Source organism: Syngnathus floridae, chromosome 3 (assembly GCF_059516105.1).
Source record: "Syngnathus floridae isolate MCC-2025c chromosome 3, RoL_Sflo_1.0, whole genome shotgun sequence".
NCBI classification, from domain to species: domain Eukaryota; kingdom Metazoa; phylum Chordata; class Actinopteri; order Syngnathiformes; family Syngnathidae; genus Syngnathus; species Syngnathus floridae.
Genome location: NC_142415.1, coordinates 18,664,408 through 18,680,515, shown reverse-complemented (window position 1 = coordinate 18,680,515; position 16,108 = coordinate 18,664,408). Strand labels below are relative to the sequence as shown.

Here is a 16,108-nt window from a genome sequence, read left to right as displayed (position 1 = left end):
TCAGACCCGTCGAGGCGTTGGGCTCCTCGTTGGTTATTCTTCGGTAATAACCCGAGTGGAGGTGGCCGTAATGAAGCGGCTTCCCGCCGGGTAATGAAAGATCCGCGTCTGATGCGAAGGGCAGCCGGGCGATCACGAAGGCCATTAGAGGGGAGCGGCTAAAGCGTTGGGGACTCCAAAAAACGGACAGTTTAAAAATAAAAGAGAAAAAGAAATAATGAGGATCTGACATGGGAATGAGCATTCATTGATAAAATAAGAGTTTTTTTTCGTCAAATTTTCATCAGTATCTTAACTTTAATTTAGTGAGTATTATACAAACCAAAGTATTTAGATATAATCACACTCCTATATCACTCCAAAAGTGCTACAGGAATCTAACATTATAGCATTTAAGCATTAATTAAATCCTTCAGGCTTCGCTGACGAAAAATAAAAAAAATGGAAAGCAACTTGTAATTGCTGTAACTTATTTATTTATTTTCTGTATCTTTTTCGCTGAGGGACGCAATGCAGGGGCTGGACTCGGTGAAAACTTCCTGCAGTGAAGCAAATCATTTTCATTTCATTTCGAGTGGCGCTGAGGCTTGAAGAGTTCCATTAACTCCCGCCTTTTGATTTGCTCTGCCAACGTTGTTGTACTCCATTTAAAGGTGATTCAAAAGTGCTTGCCTGTTGACTCCACCTCAGCTAAACTCAAGCCGTTATTTATTATTTTTTTTTTTTATATAATTTTACTGATAAATACTGAGGTACCGACTGACAAGAAGAAGTCAAGACGACCACCGTTAGTTCCCCCCCCCCCCTAAAACAACTTTTAACGAAAACCATTTAACCGCAAGAGCGTAGCAGGGCGGCAGCGCCGCGTGACAATTAGCGGCGTGAAATTCCACATTTCAACGCTTATAACATCAAAGCTGACGTTCAATTAGGCATCTCTATTAATACAATTTTTAGTTTTTTCTAGCTCCTGTCAGTACGCCATATACTGTCAGTATATTTCATATGATTTCTTTTTGGGTTGAACATATTACTCGGATCTTTGTAGAACTTCTCAAAAAAAAAAAAAGAAGATAAAAATAGGCCAATAGATTTGATTTAATCGGGAAGCACCGCTATGGGAGGTGTGTGCGTGTTTGTGTGCCGTAATACCCTTCTCTGCATTAATCTGGCTTTCCAGTTGTGTGTGTGTCTGTGTGTGTGTGTGTGTGTGTAACTTTGGATCAACTAAATTCCAGATTAAAATCATATTTCATTTGCAGTCTTGTTATCAAAATGATTTCCCAGAGTTCACCATCGACTCAATGCTTCTCCCTCGACATTTGTTCCGTCACGAGGATTTTTTTCAACTCTGCCCTTATTCCAATTTGAGATTCACAGTACAAATCCACAAATACAAATATTTTGTGAACATGTTGATGGAGTTTTGCGCCAGTGCTGTTCTTCCAGTTTACTTGGTCTGTGGGTTACTTGTGACCTTGTTACACGTCATCCAGTGCTTGAAGCACCGCCTCTGGCTATCATGACAGATGAAATGGAATGAAAGATCCAAAAGTAACTATAGTTCATGGCTCACAGATGCCTGTGAGAGTTTGCTTTTGCAAGTAGATTAAGGGACTTGTTTGCCTCTTGATTTGGGAAGGATTAATATAACAACGTGGACAACTGCAGAGCTTTATCCACAAACAAAGGTAAAACAGCTTACGGTATTACGTCCTAGACAATACAAGTATATTTCTTACCTTGGAGCAGAAAAATGCCTGCGTTTTGACTTTTTTTACATGACTATATAGACGAAGATATACGAATAGCAAAATAATAGCAAAAGACGCCAAAAGTCTTTCAAGTTCATTTTTTTTATTTTTTGTGTTGTTTACTTGGATGTATATTGTGTACTATGTCTTGTCACCGTGAGATAATAAGGAACGTAATTTCTATTTCTTTGTGTGTCTTGGCATGTGAAGATATTGACAATAAAGCAGACTTTGACTTTGAAATAATAGCTAACTAGCTAGCTAATTAGCTAGCTAGCTAGATAGCGAGATTTAAAACAAATTGCTAGATAGCTAGCTAACTAGATAGCTAAATATTTAGCTATCTAGGTAGATAGCAAGATTAAAAAAAAGATAGATAGCTCGACACTAGATAACTCGCTAGCTAGCTAGACAGTATGTGTTTCTTGTAACTTCAATTGAATGAATTCACCAACAAATGTGTCAGCTTTGCCTTAAGTAGAAGTGCCTGAAGTGTACAGTAAGAGATAGCATGAAGTTTATCTTGAGTGTGTGTGACCCACTTTCCCCACAAACAATAAGTTTATTTCCATTTGCTTGGAGCCGCTTAACCTCGTTGTTGCTGATAGTCAAGCACACAGCCCTTTTATTCTCTCGGTTTGAGCGGCTTTAGACCAACAAGCGGTTAATCAGGTGTGAGTGTTTCGCCCCACGTTGTAATCAATTCGAGAGCTTTTCCTGCACATTGTCCTTAAAAACACACGAGTAGATCTTGATACTGAAAATATGTACTTATGAAACGCATTCTGCCTCCGAACAGTCTTTATTATTTTATCACGTCTCACACTTAAAAAATCAAAGTCTCTAAAAAAGTTGGCGTTTCTAACATGGCAGCCGCTGCGAGCCAATCACAAACGTAATAATTAAGAGTTACTTGGAACAAGATGTTTTGCAACGTGACCTTGAGTGTGAGCAATATGCTGTCTCATTCTCACTCATCAAAATCAAAGTCTGCTTTATTGTCAATTTCTTTACATGCCAAGACACACAAAGAGATCGAAATTACGTTCCCATTATCCCACGGTGACAAGACATAGTACACAATATACAAACAAGACAAAAAAATAAAAACAAGAAGGCACAAACAATGAATAAATAAGAGTGGTGAATAAATAATAAATAAATAACATAATAAATAAGCAGAATATAGAATTATAGCGCAAAAGTACAGGGGGGAGCAGAAGGGGGGAGAGAGTTCAGGAAACAGCTTGTTGTTTTGCACATCACATAGCTCGATATATTTTCAAGTGGAAGCATTCAATTCGAACCACTCACTGTTATTGCTTCTGTCGATATTGTAGCCAATTTGTCCTTCCAAGTGAATTTCCATTACAACGATATTATGTGTGTAAAATGTATTTTTTTGACAAATCTTTATCTGCTTACACCCGCTGAATATTTTTATTTTTCAAGTGCATTTGTCCGTGGCCACCTCCCTCTTATCAACAAGATAAAAAGAAGATAAACAAGCACTCTGTGGGGAGGAGGACATGAAAATGCCAAAGAGGTGAACCGGAATGACAAATAGGAACACGCAAACATCCAAATGGAGCCGAGTCACGCTCCAGATAACCTTTAGCCAAACATTTGTGGGTCGCTTCATCTTGAAGTCGAAGACGGATGATGCCTTTTAAGCTGCGAGGCTAGCCGAAAACTAAGTGCGAGCTAGCATCAGCCACAATAAAGTGAAAGCAATTTGTTTGTCTAACTTTTAATTCAATGATCACCTCTTGATTGAATAACTGTTTATACTTTTATTAATCTAGAAATAAAATGAATTTACCAATCAGTATTGAAGCATTTTGCGACATTTTCCAGATAAAGCATTTGAACAATTATTATTAAGAGATATAGATCAAAGTCAAAAAGTCAAAGTCAAAGTCTGCTTTATTGTCAATGCTATTTTAAACTATTACATTCAAATATAATTAAAGAGTTTCAAACAATTTAACTTCTATAGTTTCTCCAACTCAATTATTCAATTGAAATAATATTCATGAGCATATGACAAGATTAAATGTTATCAAAATAAATGAATTCGCAAAATATTTCACCAAAAATGAAAATATTAATTGACATTCACTAAAATGAATAATATGAATGAATAATTAATTATAATTAGATAAATTCCATAATTTTGTTACCATAGATTAAGAATTCACAAAACCTAAATGTAAGACAAAATTTAGTAAAATCAGCTTTTTATCCAAATGTTCCATTTTGATAGGCGTCACTTAGTTTCTACAGCTTCACATATTACTAAACAGTCACTTAGCCCCCTTCTCCTTCCATCAACAGCATTTCCCTTTGGAGTCTTTTCTATGTAGATTTCATTATTTAAAAAGACCTGTAAATAATGCAAACAACAGGAGCAATAGCCAAAATGAACTCATCCGCTTGTTGTTGCTAAGTGACAGCGAGGCCCGAAGAGCCGAGTAGCTCATCAATGAACGATTGGTAGCGTGGTGTGCTGGCTCAGTATCTCCTACATTTTTCACATTTCCATGTTATTCAATAGTTGCAGGCTATGAAAACTCAAGGAACGACAACTAGCTTCTTTTAGAGCAAATTAATTAATACAAAGAGGTCCGGAACATGTCAACAAAAGCAAACACAAGCTGCTCAAAGCCATCGAAGGAGTCCAAGGTCGAGCGAATTAGTCAGGTGGGACGACTCACAGCTAGCGGGGCGGGGGTTAGCCGGAGCGGCACGCGCTCTATTCGTCATGCCGTGATCCGCCATGACATGATCCCTCATGGACCAGCTGCCGAGTCACCGCGAGAAGGACACTTTGCAGGTGTCCACTCAGCTTCTCTGTCGGAGGTCTCAAATACTAACTCGAGATTGCTCGGCCAACAACAGCAATCCCCCCAATTTTTTTTCAGACATTCAATTCAAGGAATGGTTTGGCTTTTTGTCTTCCGTGCAGCTCCAAACATTAGCATAGAAGAACGAAATGTAAATATTAAGCTAATGGGCTGCTCACGATCTCTTTATTGATGTCAGTAGTTTTCAGGCGGTCCTTCTAAAAGTTCCTCAGAAGGACTAATTAGCGACGCGGTGGTTTCTCCTGCCAGAACGTGGCAGTAGTTATGGAGGCCGGCCTGTTGGGACGCAGAGTTTCTCACACAGTAAGCGTCTTGTTTTTCCCAGATGATGAGGCTGATATGGGAGCGGCTGGAAAACGAGGCGCTGTTATTCTCTTAATTGCCTGCAAAGTGCTGGCGAGGCATGGCGCCAAACAATGCGAGACTTTTTGGTGTTATGATGATGAAGCGAGATGCAGTGAGGAGATTTGGAGCTGGATTTGGGATTTATAGTAGATGTGTTTTAGTTTTAATTGTATATTATAATCTGTGCTGCACCGAGACCATATTTATTTTATATTATGTCTTGCAATTGTGATTAAAAATGCACATTTTATTATAGCTCATTTTATTCCAACCTCAAGGTTTCAATTAAAACCTTAATTGAACATGACATAAGTGTTCCTCAAATGAAGCACTATTTTGATCCCCCCCAAAAAAATCGATACACATCGAAAAATTATTTTGTCACAATTCACTTCAAGTCACACCTCAAATGAAAGGCCTTGATGAGGGCTGTTCAAATCCGTTACTATTTTGCTAATATAATCTTATGTGTCAACGTGATGACCTTCACTTGGGTCAAAAAGGCAAAAACAATATTTTTTGTGTTTATTTCTTTGTAATCTTTTTAACCAAACATCAATGTTAAAAGACACCTGAACTGGTAAGATTGCATCACAGCATCTATTCAGTGCCTGAATGAATCTTCACACAGAAGCGAGCTTTGTTTAATCCACCGAATCCCCCCCCCCCTCCCCCCCTCCCCTCCCTCCTATGAGACGAACAGGCATTTGACTGGGCGTGGCCGTCCGTCTGCATCCTGAGTGCAGCGAAAGAGCGCCATCACTGCTATTTCCCGAGGATGTGAGCCTTTTTTTTTTTTTAGCTCAAGCTTAAGTAGAACCATGTGCACTTTATGCAATTTGCCACCTCGGAGAGGTTGCGATTGGGCTACTTCCGCCTTTTTGCGGCGGGATCTCCGTGGGGTGATTTTGAAAAGATGCAATGGCTTCATTTGGACCAGGTCGGCGGTGCAGCTTGGCACCCCAGAGTACATTAGAAAGAGCTGAAATAACACTCTGAGACGGGCTGGTGGGGGGAAGAAGCGGGATTGAGTGGCCAGTGATGCTTTTAGTACACCCCCGCGGACCCTCTGGGCCTCGTAATGTAGTTTGGGGTTCGTGTCAGAAGCCTCGGCACAACCTGCTGCGACAAGCGTGCCCCGAGCACGTGTGACAGGCCACTTTATCCCGATGCCATCTGCAGAGGTTGGCATGGTCGGAGAGCTTGTCCTCTATCAGCAACCTTTGAAAATTCCAAGCTTATAGCCAAACGGATTGCTGCGCCAAAGTGAAAAATCGTCATTTTACTTCTGTTTGTAGATGATTATCTCCAAACGTGAATGATTGCATTTAGTAGCTTATGATAAGGATTCTCGTTAGGTCAATGATGGTTCGATTTTGGTTGCAGCTGACCTCATGTTAAGGTGAAAAACTAATTTGCCACAATCTACCCCTCAAACGGAAGATGAAAATCACAAAAATCTTCATTTTTCTTCTGTTTGTAGCTGATTGTTTCCAAACATGATGTGAATGATAGCATTTGGTAGCTAACGTTTATGATAACGACTCTCGTTAGGTCAATGATGGTTCGATTTTGGTGGCAGCTGACCTCATCTTAAACTGAAGATCAAGATCACAAGTATCAAACCTAAGGCCCGGGGGCCGGATATGGCCCACCACATCATGTTATGTGGCCCACAAAGACAAATCGACTTTCTGTGTCAATACTAAAATTGGCTTAAAAAAAAAACAAAAAAAGATAATTTGTTACCATTCATCTTTTTAAAATATTGGAACAGTTTTTTACTGGCCTCTGATTTCAAAACTAGTTCCTCATCTTGAGTAGCCTAAACTGAGGCGTTGGTACATTAATTTGGATTGATGGTCATCATGACCCTCCGAAGGAAATTAGGACTACGACAAAAATTAGTTTGACACCCCTCTTATAGATGGTGTTCTAAATCTCTAAATATTTAGTTTTACTAACTAACTTTACTAACTAGTAAAATGTGACTAATCACAACGCTTTACATTCTGTAACGGTTCCCGTTGAGTTTGCTTGGACACAACATGCATGTAATTCCAGACAAAATTGATCGCACAAAACAACAGCGAGTGGCAAAACGAAGCAAGCCAGTGAGTTAGTGCGCTCCAGTCTGGAAGTCTGCGCCCAAAATCAATATTTAATGTTTATTTTCACATTGCCTCCTCCTGAAGCCGAGCAAATTGGTCGGCCGGTGCCGAGCCGAGGCTGGCGGTGTCGTAGAGATGGATATATGACCGCGGGACACGCTGAGTCACAAGTCATCACTGTGGGCGGGCCGGGTCGTCCTCAAGCGAACATGAATCTTCCAAACGTAAATAACCAGATGCAGGCGCACATAACCTGCCAATACCAATGTACAGTATTTTCTCATATCGTGCCCGTGGGCGTTCGGTTACTCAACTACAAATGGGTTGTGATGTCTATTGGGGATGGCTGGGCTAGGCTAAGAGGGGCAGAGAGGAGATTATGTCGATATTTTATTTTTTCATACGCAATTTTCAAATGATAATAAACTTTATTATTACAAGTTGTGACAATGATGTCAACGTGGATACACAACATTGTACCTACCACGTGTTGGATTAGCGAAAGGCCGTTAAAGGGACTCAATAGGTGCTGCTGTTTTGGTTAGCAACAGGATTCAAAAGGACTAAAGAGTTTACGAAATGATATAATGACAGTTATGAATTTTATTTTCCTAAAGGGAAAAAGGGAGAGGCGTCTATTTGAGGGAGGCATTTGTATATAATATAATATGATATAATATAACATAAATAAAGTTGTATTGTGTTGTATTGTCTTTGTTGTGTATTCATTTGTATATAATATAATATAATAAAATATAATATAATATAATATAAATAAAGTTGTATTGTGTTGTATTGTCTTTGTTGTGTTTTCATTTGTATATAATATAATATAAATAAAGTTGTATTGTGTTGTATTGTCTTTGTTGTGTATTCATTTGTATATAATATAATATAATATAATATAAATAAAGTTGTATTGTGTTGTATTGTCTTTGTTGTGCTTTCATTTGTATATAATATAATACAATATAATATAAATAAAGTTGTATTGTGTTGTATTGTCTTTGTTGTGTATTCAATTCAATAGCCTTATAATATTCAATAAAATATTTTTTTATATACATAAAGCCGTACAAGGATGCAGACGACAGAAAACCTTGTCTTGAGCGCAACAGGGCTTCAAACCGCAGGCAGGAAAAGTTATCTGGAAGTGTTCAGACAGAAAGCCTGAGCTCGGGGTCATATTTAAATGTGTCAAATTTGTTGTAGTTTCTGCTCGGAAAATATGAGCTGGATATGTTTGGTTTCAGGCTATTACCAAACAAACATGTTGGATCTTTTTTATCCACACCGTTACGGATTTTGCGGATTTCGGAGATCAATTGTTTTTGGTCGTGGTGTTTTTTTTGGGGTATGCGCTAGCTCGTCATTAAAAATAATATTTTTTTTATTTTTGGCTTTCCATGGTGCCACAGTATAAAATCTCACTGCTCTCACACCGGGATATTTTTTATGCTCGCTGCCAGTAAATAGTGACAGATAAATTGGCGTACTCCGAAGAATCTGGACTTCATTCCGACTCGCACCATACGTTAAATTGCCGCCCCATTCATCACAATCAATCCAAAGACCTGCCGAGGCCGGAGGAGCAATTTGGTCGCGGCCGCGTAACCGTTATTCCGCTGTAATAACTTTTAAGCCAGATTATATGCGGTGCTATCGGGCCGCGGGGATGCATTTTTCTTCCTCTCATAATGAAATGAATCATTCATTACTTGAGATCCATATGTATGTAATGACTCTTGCCATGGGGTAATGTACAGGTGTGACGCGGGGGAAATGCCTTTAAACTAGCACGCTGGAGGTTGTTACTCGGCCCGGCAAACATAAATGAATATATGAATAATAATGAGTGATTACATATTAAAACAGCCATTAAAATGAATGAAAATGATTTTAAAAGACAATTAAAATAAGTAAAAGGGTCAATAAATCAACCACTAAATACGAAAAATTTAACAAAAAAAAATCCGATATTTAAAAAATCAACTCATTCACTACCATTGACGAGAATAGACGTCAAATATCACGGACTGGGTTAAGAATTCGAATGAACGTAATGACAATAGTTACAGCATTATCTTAATCGCAACAATTATCAGTATAATTAGAATTTATATTGGCTAAGCAGGCTGGGGCTGCTGCTTTGGGTGGAAGAACAATTAAATAAATTGGGATTAGCTTATTTAGCATTATACGGCTAGAAAAAAAAAGTAAATCTTACAGGATATCAATTGTATCCCTTATCTAACTGTTGCTCTTATTACACTCTGCCCCTATTGATTGTGATCGAATTGTACCAGTAGATGTAAGCTAACCTCCATTTATTGATCAAGATGCAACACGGTTGCGTTCATGCATCGATCTCTCAAGTGACAAAGCCTTGGCGGAGGTCTTGCTCTGCTGTCTGATTGTTTTTTTTAGCCTGCTGGAGTCCACTGGCTCTATGGGCCAATCTATCGATTGGAAGCCGCCCCCCCTCCCCCTCCCCAGGATGAGTGATGAGCAACGACGGGATGGAATTGATGAGCGCGCCATGAGGGGTTGAAGTTGTTTGTCTTTTATACGAAGGATGGTGTCAAGGCCCTGCGAAGCTTTTCAAACTCCATCTTAAGTCTGTCTGTCACGGAGTCGGACGAGTTCATTAAGGCACATCAGCTTTTTCCCGAACTTGCTGACTCGGCCAGCCTTATTACACTTGGTACAGTCAGAGTCCATGTGGGCTCCCTTAAGGTACAATCGACACTACTTGGGACCCCACAGAGCTAATTAGCCGTCTCCATAACTGGACCATTCCAGGACCCCAGCAAAAGCACCTCTGTGTTCCAAAGGTTGGCTTTCAAGGCCACAATTATTGCCAACTAAGCCAGTTTGAATGGAGCAGCCAGGGGGGGAAGCACCAGGAACTCAACATGTGAGGCAAACAGGAAAAGCCAATGCAGCAAATGGATTTTAATCTTCCATAAAGAAGCTCAATCTTGAATTGCATCCCATTATTTTGTAACTGTGTTCATGGTTCAAGGATTTCTAATCTGCATTAGATAGCAAAAAGCGGCAAGGCTAAGATTTTTCAGCAAGATTCTCCACGCAGGACTGGAGAACATGCACACACGCACCCCCTCCTCGGTGCTCTATATATGCTCGGATCTTCAGGACTTGTTTTTCGCGCGTTGTGGCCCACTTACAGGCAGAGCAGCTTTGTGAAGTGCAACCATAAATCGTGCATGTCACTTTGCTTTGCGAAGCAAAGCGCAAAAGCAGAAATCTCCCGCGTGGCCACTGAAGCGGTGCCTGAGCTAGCTGCTGGATGTTGACATTGTACAGCAGAGGGCGCTGCTGTGCTCAAGTCGGCAAGGATGCGTTGGTGTCTCAAGAAGGCAGCCACACCCTGATGCTGAAACACCGTCAACAGCCATTGTCTCGTTGGCCAGCGCTGATGGGAGGACTTGCAATACTTAAATGTTATTTTTTAAATTTATTTTCACTTGCTAATTTATTAGATTCACCTAATTGGAAAAACAATAATGCTGCACGTCAAATATTTTGTCCTCCCTTTGTTTCTCCCCTCCTCAGTACAGGTGCTGTATTCATGGAAAATAAATAAATAAAATCAATCTTTGCATATTTTTTAAAAATGGGGAAAATAAAATAAAATATTCAGTAATATTAGGTAACTAGAAGTAAAAATAGAAAATAAAAATGAGTAAACTTAAAATTCAGTTTATTAAAAAATTGTCTGATCTTAACTCCCCTGCTCACAAGAATCTCGACTTCATTCTCTTACATTTGCATTTTAGTAAATACAAATAAGAGACATAAAAAGCAAAATAACACACAGTCTTAAATAATAATAGAGTAATTTAAAAAAGTCTAAATAAATTGCTAATAAAATCAACTTAAAGTATAAGGAAAATACCGCAAATATTTCGAATAATAAAAAAAATATAAAACACAATAATGCATAATAACTATTCTAAATTTGACAACCACACGAGTCCCAATTCTCCCTTTCCCCTCTTTTAATTTATGCTGTATTTTTAAGCACACACCCATTCAGCGCTTTCCAAGAAATAAGGTGGCAAAAAAAAACCCTCGTTCAAATCATTGCAAGATTAAACAACTTTATTAGAGGTATGAGTGCTTTTGATTGATGATCAGAGACTCGCTGTAGTAATTCCCACTCGCTTCCCGACCATTGATTTTTCACTTAAAAGCAAATTGTTGCACATTTTTCTGGCTGTGATGATTAAAAGTGTTTCCAAAAAGTTGCAGCACACATGCAAGTGTAGATAGAGTGTGTGTGTGTGTGTGCACGCTTTCAACTCAAACGCCGCCTCTGCTGTGTGTTAGGACTGCAGCTCGTGTGCAAGCTGCAAGCAGCATCACGCATCGCTCTCATCTTTCTTTTCTTTATTTTGCATTTGGGAAAAAAAACTACTGGATTTAATCTGCGTAGTTGTTCACACCACAGAGGAGGACTTTAATCAAATCGCTCCCCTCGGACAACACCGGACTAACGTACGCGCTAAGGTCTTGAAGACAAAAGAGGCAAGGCAACGATGTGTTCCAGTGGGGAAAGAAGGAGAATAAGTCGGACGTGAATTAGAGGGAGAGAAAAGAGAGGAAAGTGCTTTCCTGCTGCAGACGTGCACGCCTGGAGACACTCACGCGCGCGCGCACGCATAGAGGAGAGCGCACACACGCGTCGCGCCGGTCCTTAGAGACTCTCGGGCGCTGCGCAGTTTGCGAGTTGCATCGCGATTGGCTCCCTCCCTCCCTCTCTCGCTTCCTCCCTTCGTGTCACCCCTTTTCCTCCGTGCACGGCCGAGGAGCACCAGGCATGCTCGCCCCGGCCGCAGCGGCTCCGAGACGCTGTCAAACTTGAGTCCCGCTTCCCGGCGCGGCACTGTTTGCAGTGTGTCCGGGCGCTCTCCGTGGTGCTGAAACGTGGAAACTAGCAGTGCCGATCAACTCGTGAGGAGGCGTCGGGCGCGCCGAGCACAAGCCGCCACCGGCTTCTCGCGGGCTGTGTGGTCGTCAGGAGTCGTGCAAAGGTAAAAGCTGCGCTCGGAGCCATGAGAGTTTTTTTTTTTCTATTATGGGCTCATGTTACACTCTCAGCTTGCTTTCTCCATTTTCCCGCGCGTGGGTTTCTGAGTGGGGATGTTCCAGTGAGTGCTAGCTGTGCATGTGTGCAAGGGTGTTGACCCCGCACGTCCCCCGACCATATGTCAGAGGCAGCCTGTGGATCTCTTGAAGCTGTTGAGAATTTCTTGTTGCTTTTTATTGCACTTTGAAGGCTTGATGTATTGAGAAGAGTTTATAAAGTCAAACGATGAGGAAAGCTGGAATATAGTGAATAAAGTTTGCTGCGTTGATTATAAAGTCTTTAAATTGGGGTATTCTTTGGAAGAATGATCATTTACATAAAAATGAGAACTTCCTTCAGGCAGTGGAGGAACTTTGAACTGGAACGATATCGTTTTTTTGTCGATAGTGCTGTTTTCTGACAATGCCAACTTGAAATCAGACATCTAAGTGATGTTTGTCTGTGGTTGTCACAAATAATGACTGTGCTCGTTTGGAAAAGCAAAACATGGAGATCCCTCGACTATTTTCTGCTGTTACATAACCAGCATCTTGAGATAATTTTTCCACTTGATTTGCAGCGGTGCAGTAGACTTCTCTTCATTTCGACTCGAGTTTTTGTTCAAGAACTTGAGCGACGTCCAAACTAGGGCGAGGAAAATCAAAAAAAGCAATACAGTATTGATTTTGTTGTCATTTATCTTGGCTTCTTTTGGAGTTTTGGTTTTTTTTCATTGGGAGGCTTTGTAGAAAACCTTTGCAGTGAATAAAATCCTGTCTTCTGCAGAAACTCTTGACCTGGAGATGAATTTAATTTAATTCTTAAAATGTAATTTGCCTTCAATTGGGAATGTACATTTCCCAACATTAAGCTACAACAAAGGAGGATAACGTCTATGAACATGCTAATATTTGTGGCTAGAATGGCGATGAGCATCATCACACATGCAGCAGGAGGCAGCATGCAGGTGTTATCAAGACACGGAGAGTCCCCCCCCCCCACCACACCCACCCTTCAATGCCGTGACATTCAATGGCTTCACTCAGTTGTTGACCTCCAGATGGCTTCTCAGATGCGGCGGTCCGAGCCAAGCTGAACGTGTGTGACCGAGCAAGACGAGAAACAGACTTGGTTTGCTCAAGATAATCAACTCATTTACCTCCAGTTTAGATCTTAGACGTCTATAGGCGTCATTGGGAGTGAACGGGTTCAAATGTAATGGTGGCTTTGTTTGGTCAGCAGAAGACACGAGGCTTGCCGGCAGTTTGTTTCTCAGCTTGAATAAGTGAGGAGACTTGTTGCCCGCAGGAAATAAACAGATTCTTGTTGCTAAGTGCTGCAAACCAATCTTGATTGATGGCTTTTAAAATGGGGATGACTAGAAGAACGAAAACCTTGACACAACACTCGGCCCGGACTCCTTACAAGGATTTTTTTTCCATTTGAGGTCATCTGATATGTTGACTGGAAGAAAGAAAGAAATGTGGCAGGAAATGGGAATGATAATGAGGTTGGGGTCTTGATGGAACATGATTGGCCGGCTGCTGTCATGTGATTTATGGTCAGTGACAGTCAATGACCCCATACTGTAATCATCTTGATGCTATTGTTAGTCTTTGTAAATCTCATAATGCTCCAGATGCTTTATCAGATGGCTTGTAAAATACTGGGAATATAAATCTACAACATGTGACAGAATTATCGGACCTCTTTCACGGAAATTTACAAATATATGTGTTTTTTTTTAAAACAGGCAGATGCGAGAAAAAAAAGGCACAATGCGAGAAAGCACAACAAAAGGTCAGCATAACACAAACGCAAGGCAACCAGAGACATGAATGGAGCCGCAATTGAAAATAAATAATGATGCAATAACTCTCCAACGAAGGGAATCAAATGTATTTACGGCAGCCAAGAACAACACACGAGACAAAAACCGCCAGCACTGAAGGAAGACTATAATCAATCGAATTTAGTGGCTACGACAAGGTACAGCAAGCAAACATTTGACACCGCCGCCACCGAGCTGTAGTTCACCCTAAATAGCTTTTGATTGTAACAGAAGTCAAGGCCCCGCCCACTCCAACACACAAATCAAAACACAAATGACGAGAGGATTACAAAAGTAGTCAAACCCGAACGCAACAATAAAAACTAAGAAATAAACATTATGGTTTAACTGTTCTCTAGTCAAGCTGGAGCCCAGATTGGAACTTCCAAACTGTGGGAAAGATCTGGTAAGGACTATATTCATATTCTAAGTCAAATTATGTTTCCACTGTGGAAGCTTGGATGAAGCACAGCTGTTTAACATTGCACAAAAACGCCATGTTTTATGTTTTTTGCCCTTGGCGAAGGGCTACCCTTCATCATGTATTCATCCAGTTTTACTTATTTCCCAGCAAGTTAAATATAATTAAATATAAGCCTGCAAATGTAATTAGATATGTATTTTGAATAATTACCAATCCTGCCTACCTCCCCGTGGCGGGGGCGACTGGGTATGTGCGTGTGTGTGTGTGTATAAATAGTGGGAGCAGCAAAAAAAAAAAGTGTGGGAGGGAGAAGAAATGAAAGAGAAGATGAAGGAGCTTGTGTGTCTCTGTCCAAGCCTCAAGGATACATAAAATGAAAGACAGGGAGATGCCGATGTGTGCATGGGAAGGGTGTATGAAACAGCAAGAATGCAAATGTGTGTGTGTGTGGTTGGGGGTGTGTCTGTAGGTGTGTGTGAGAGTTGGCAAAAAATCTAAATTACTCAGTAGGTTTATTTTGAATTTTGTTTTTGGGGGAAAAAAATCTGCGATGTACTGAAGCCACGATAATCGTGATGTAGCGAGGGATACGTGGAATACGAGGCAGGTCACGCCAATTTTGTCACTTCCTGGTTCCTCGTGCTAGCTCCTCCCACCAGACCTCCCTAAAATGTGCTTTATATTTAAAGTGGGATTAAATTAAAGGCAAATATGATTAATATTGGTACTCTTTGCAACTTTGTCAATAAAGCACAGTTTGTTGTGGTATTAGGAATTTGAAATGGGCACAAAATCATTTTGAAGTACATAATTGTGCATTTTTTGGACAAATATCACCTTTTATTGTTTGTCGCCGTTTTAGTGTGCAAGCCAAAGTGATAAAAGCAGTAGGCCTACTTTTGCGTGTATGTGTGTGATATCAATTCAGTTGAGGGAAGCGGGTTATTTAGGCTAGTATGCAAACTATTACTATTGATGAGACTCAAGGGAAGGTGATTAGATTGTGTTGAATAATTGAACAACTGTATGCAGCCGTTTATGTGACACGGGTTTAGATACACAGGGTTGATGTTTTGCCAATTATTTTCTGTCTATGTTTTGACAGACTGTGGAAAAAAAAATCTATTCAAATGGAATATTTGTCTGTTCTTTTGTGTTGCATGTGTTGTAAGTGCTTTGCTTCCATTTTATTTATTTATTTATTTATTTAGTCCTTTTATTTATTTATTTATTTATTTATTTATTTATCTATCTATCTATCCATTTTTATTTATTCTTTCTTTCTTTCTTTCAAATGGAACATTTGTCTGTTCTTTTGTGTTGGCTGTGTTTTAAGTGCTTTGCTTCCATTTTATTTATTTATTTATTTATTTATTTATTTATTTATTTATTTATTCAGTCATTTTATTTATTCAGTCATTTTATTTATTTAGTTATTTATCTATCCATTTTTATTTATTTGTTCTTTCTTTCTTCATCTTTTTCTTTCTTTCTTTCTTTCTTTCTTTCTTTCTTTCTTTCTTTCTTTCTTTCTTTCTTTATGTCTGTCTCCATTTTATTGATTGATTGATTGATTGATTCGTGGCATATTTGGGCAATTAAAAACACCTTTTTGAGCGATGTGGTACAGCAAAATCCATGACGGTGACAATGTTGGGTTATGAATTTGAAACTGTATTAAAAT

At 39.8% G+C, this 16,108-nt stretch overlaps 1 protein-coding gene across 2 annotated transcripts in view; it reads left to right on the top strand.

Annotated features, from left to right (window-relative positions):
* Positions 1-1,509: 1,509 nt before the first annotated feature.
* The window catches only part of chst8 (carbohydrate (N-acetylgalactosamine 4-0) sulfotransferase 8), an 81,525-nt gene continuing 66,926 nt past the window's right edge, over positions 1,510-16,108 (top strand). Inside the window, exon 1 of one of the 2 annotated variants that reach the window (XM_088370905.1) lies at positions 1,510-1,691. The gene's annotated coding sequence lies outside the window, so the exon portion shown is untranslated. Of the gene's footprint in view, positions 1,692-11,886; positions 12,135-16,108 lie in introns of those variants that run through there. The other variant, XM_088370906.1, reaches the window with a different exon arrangement.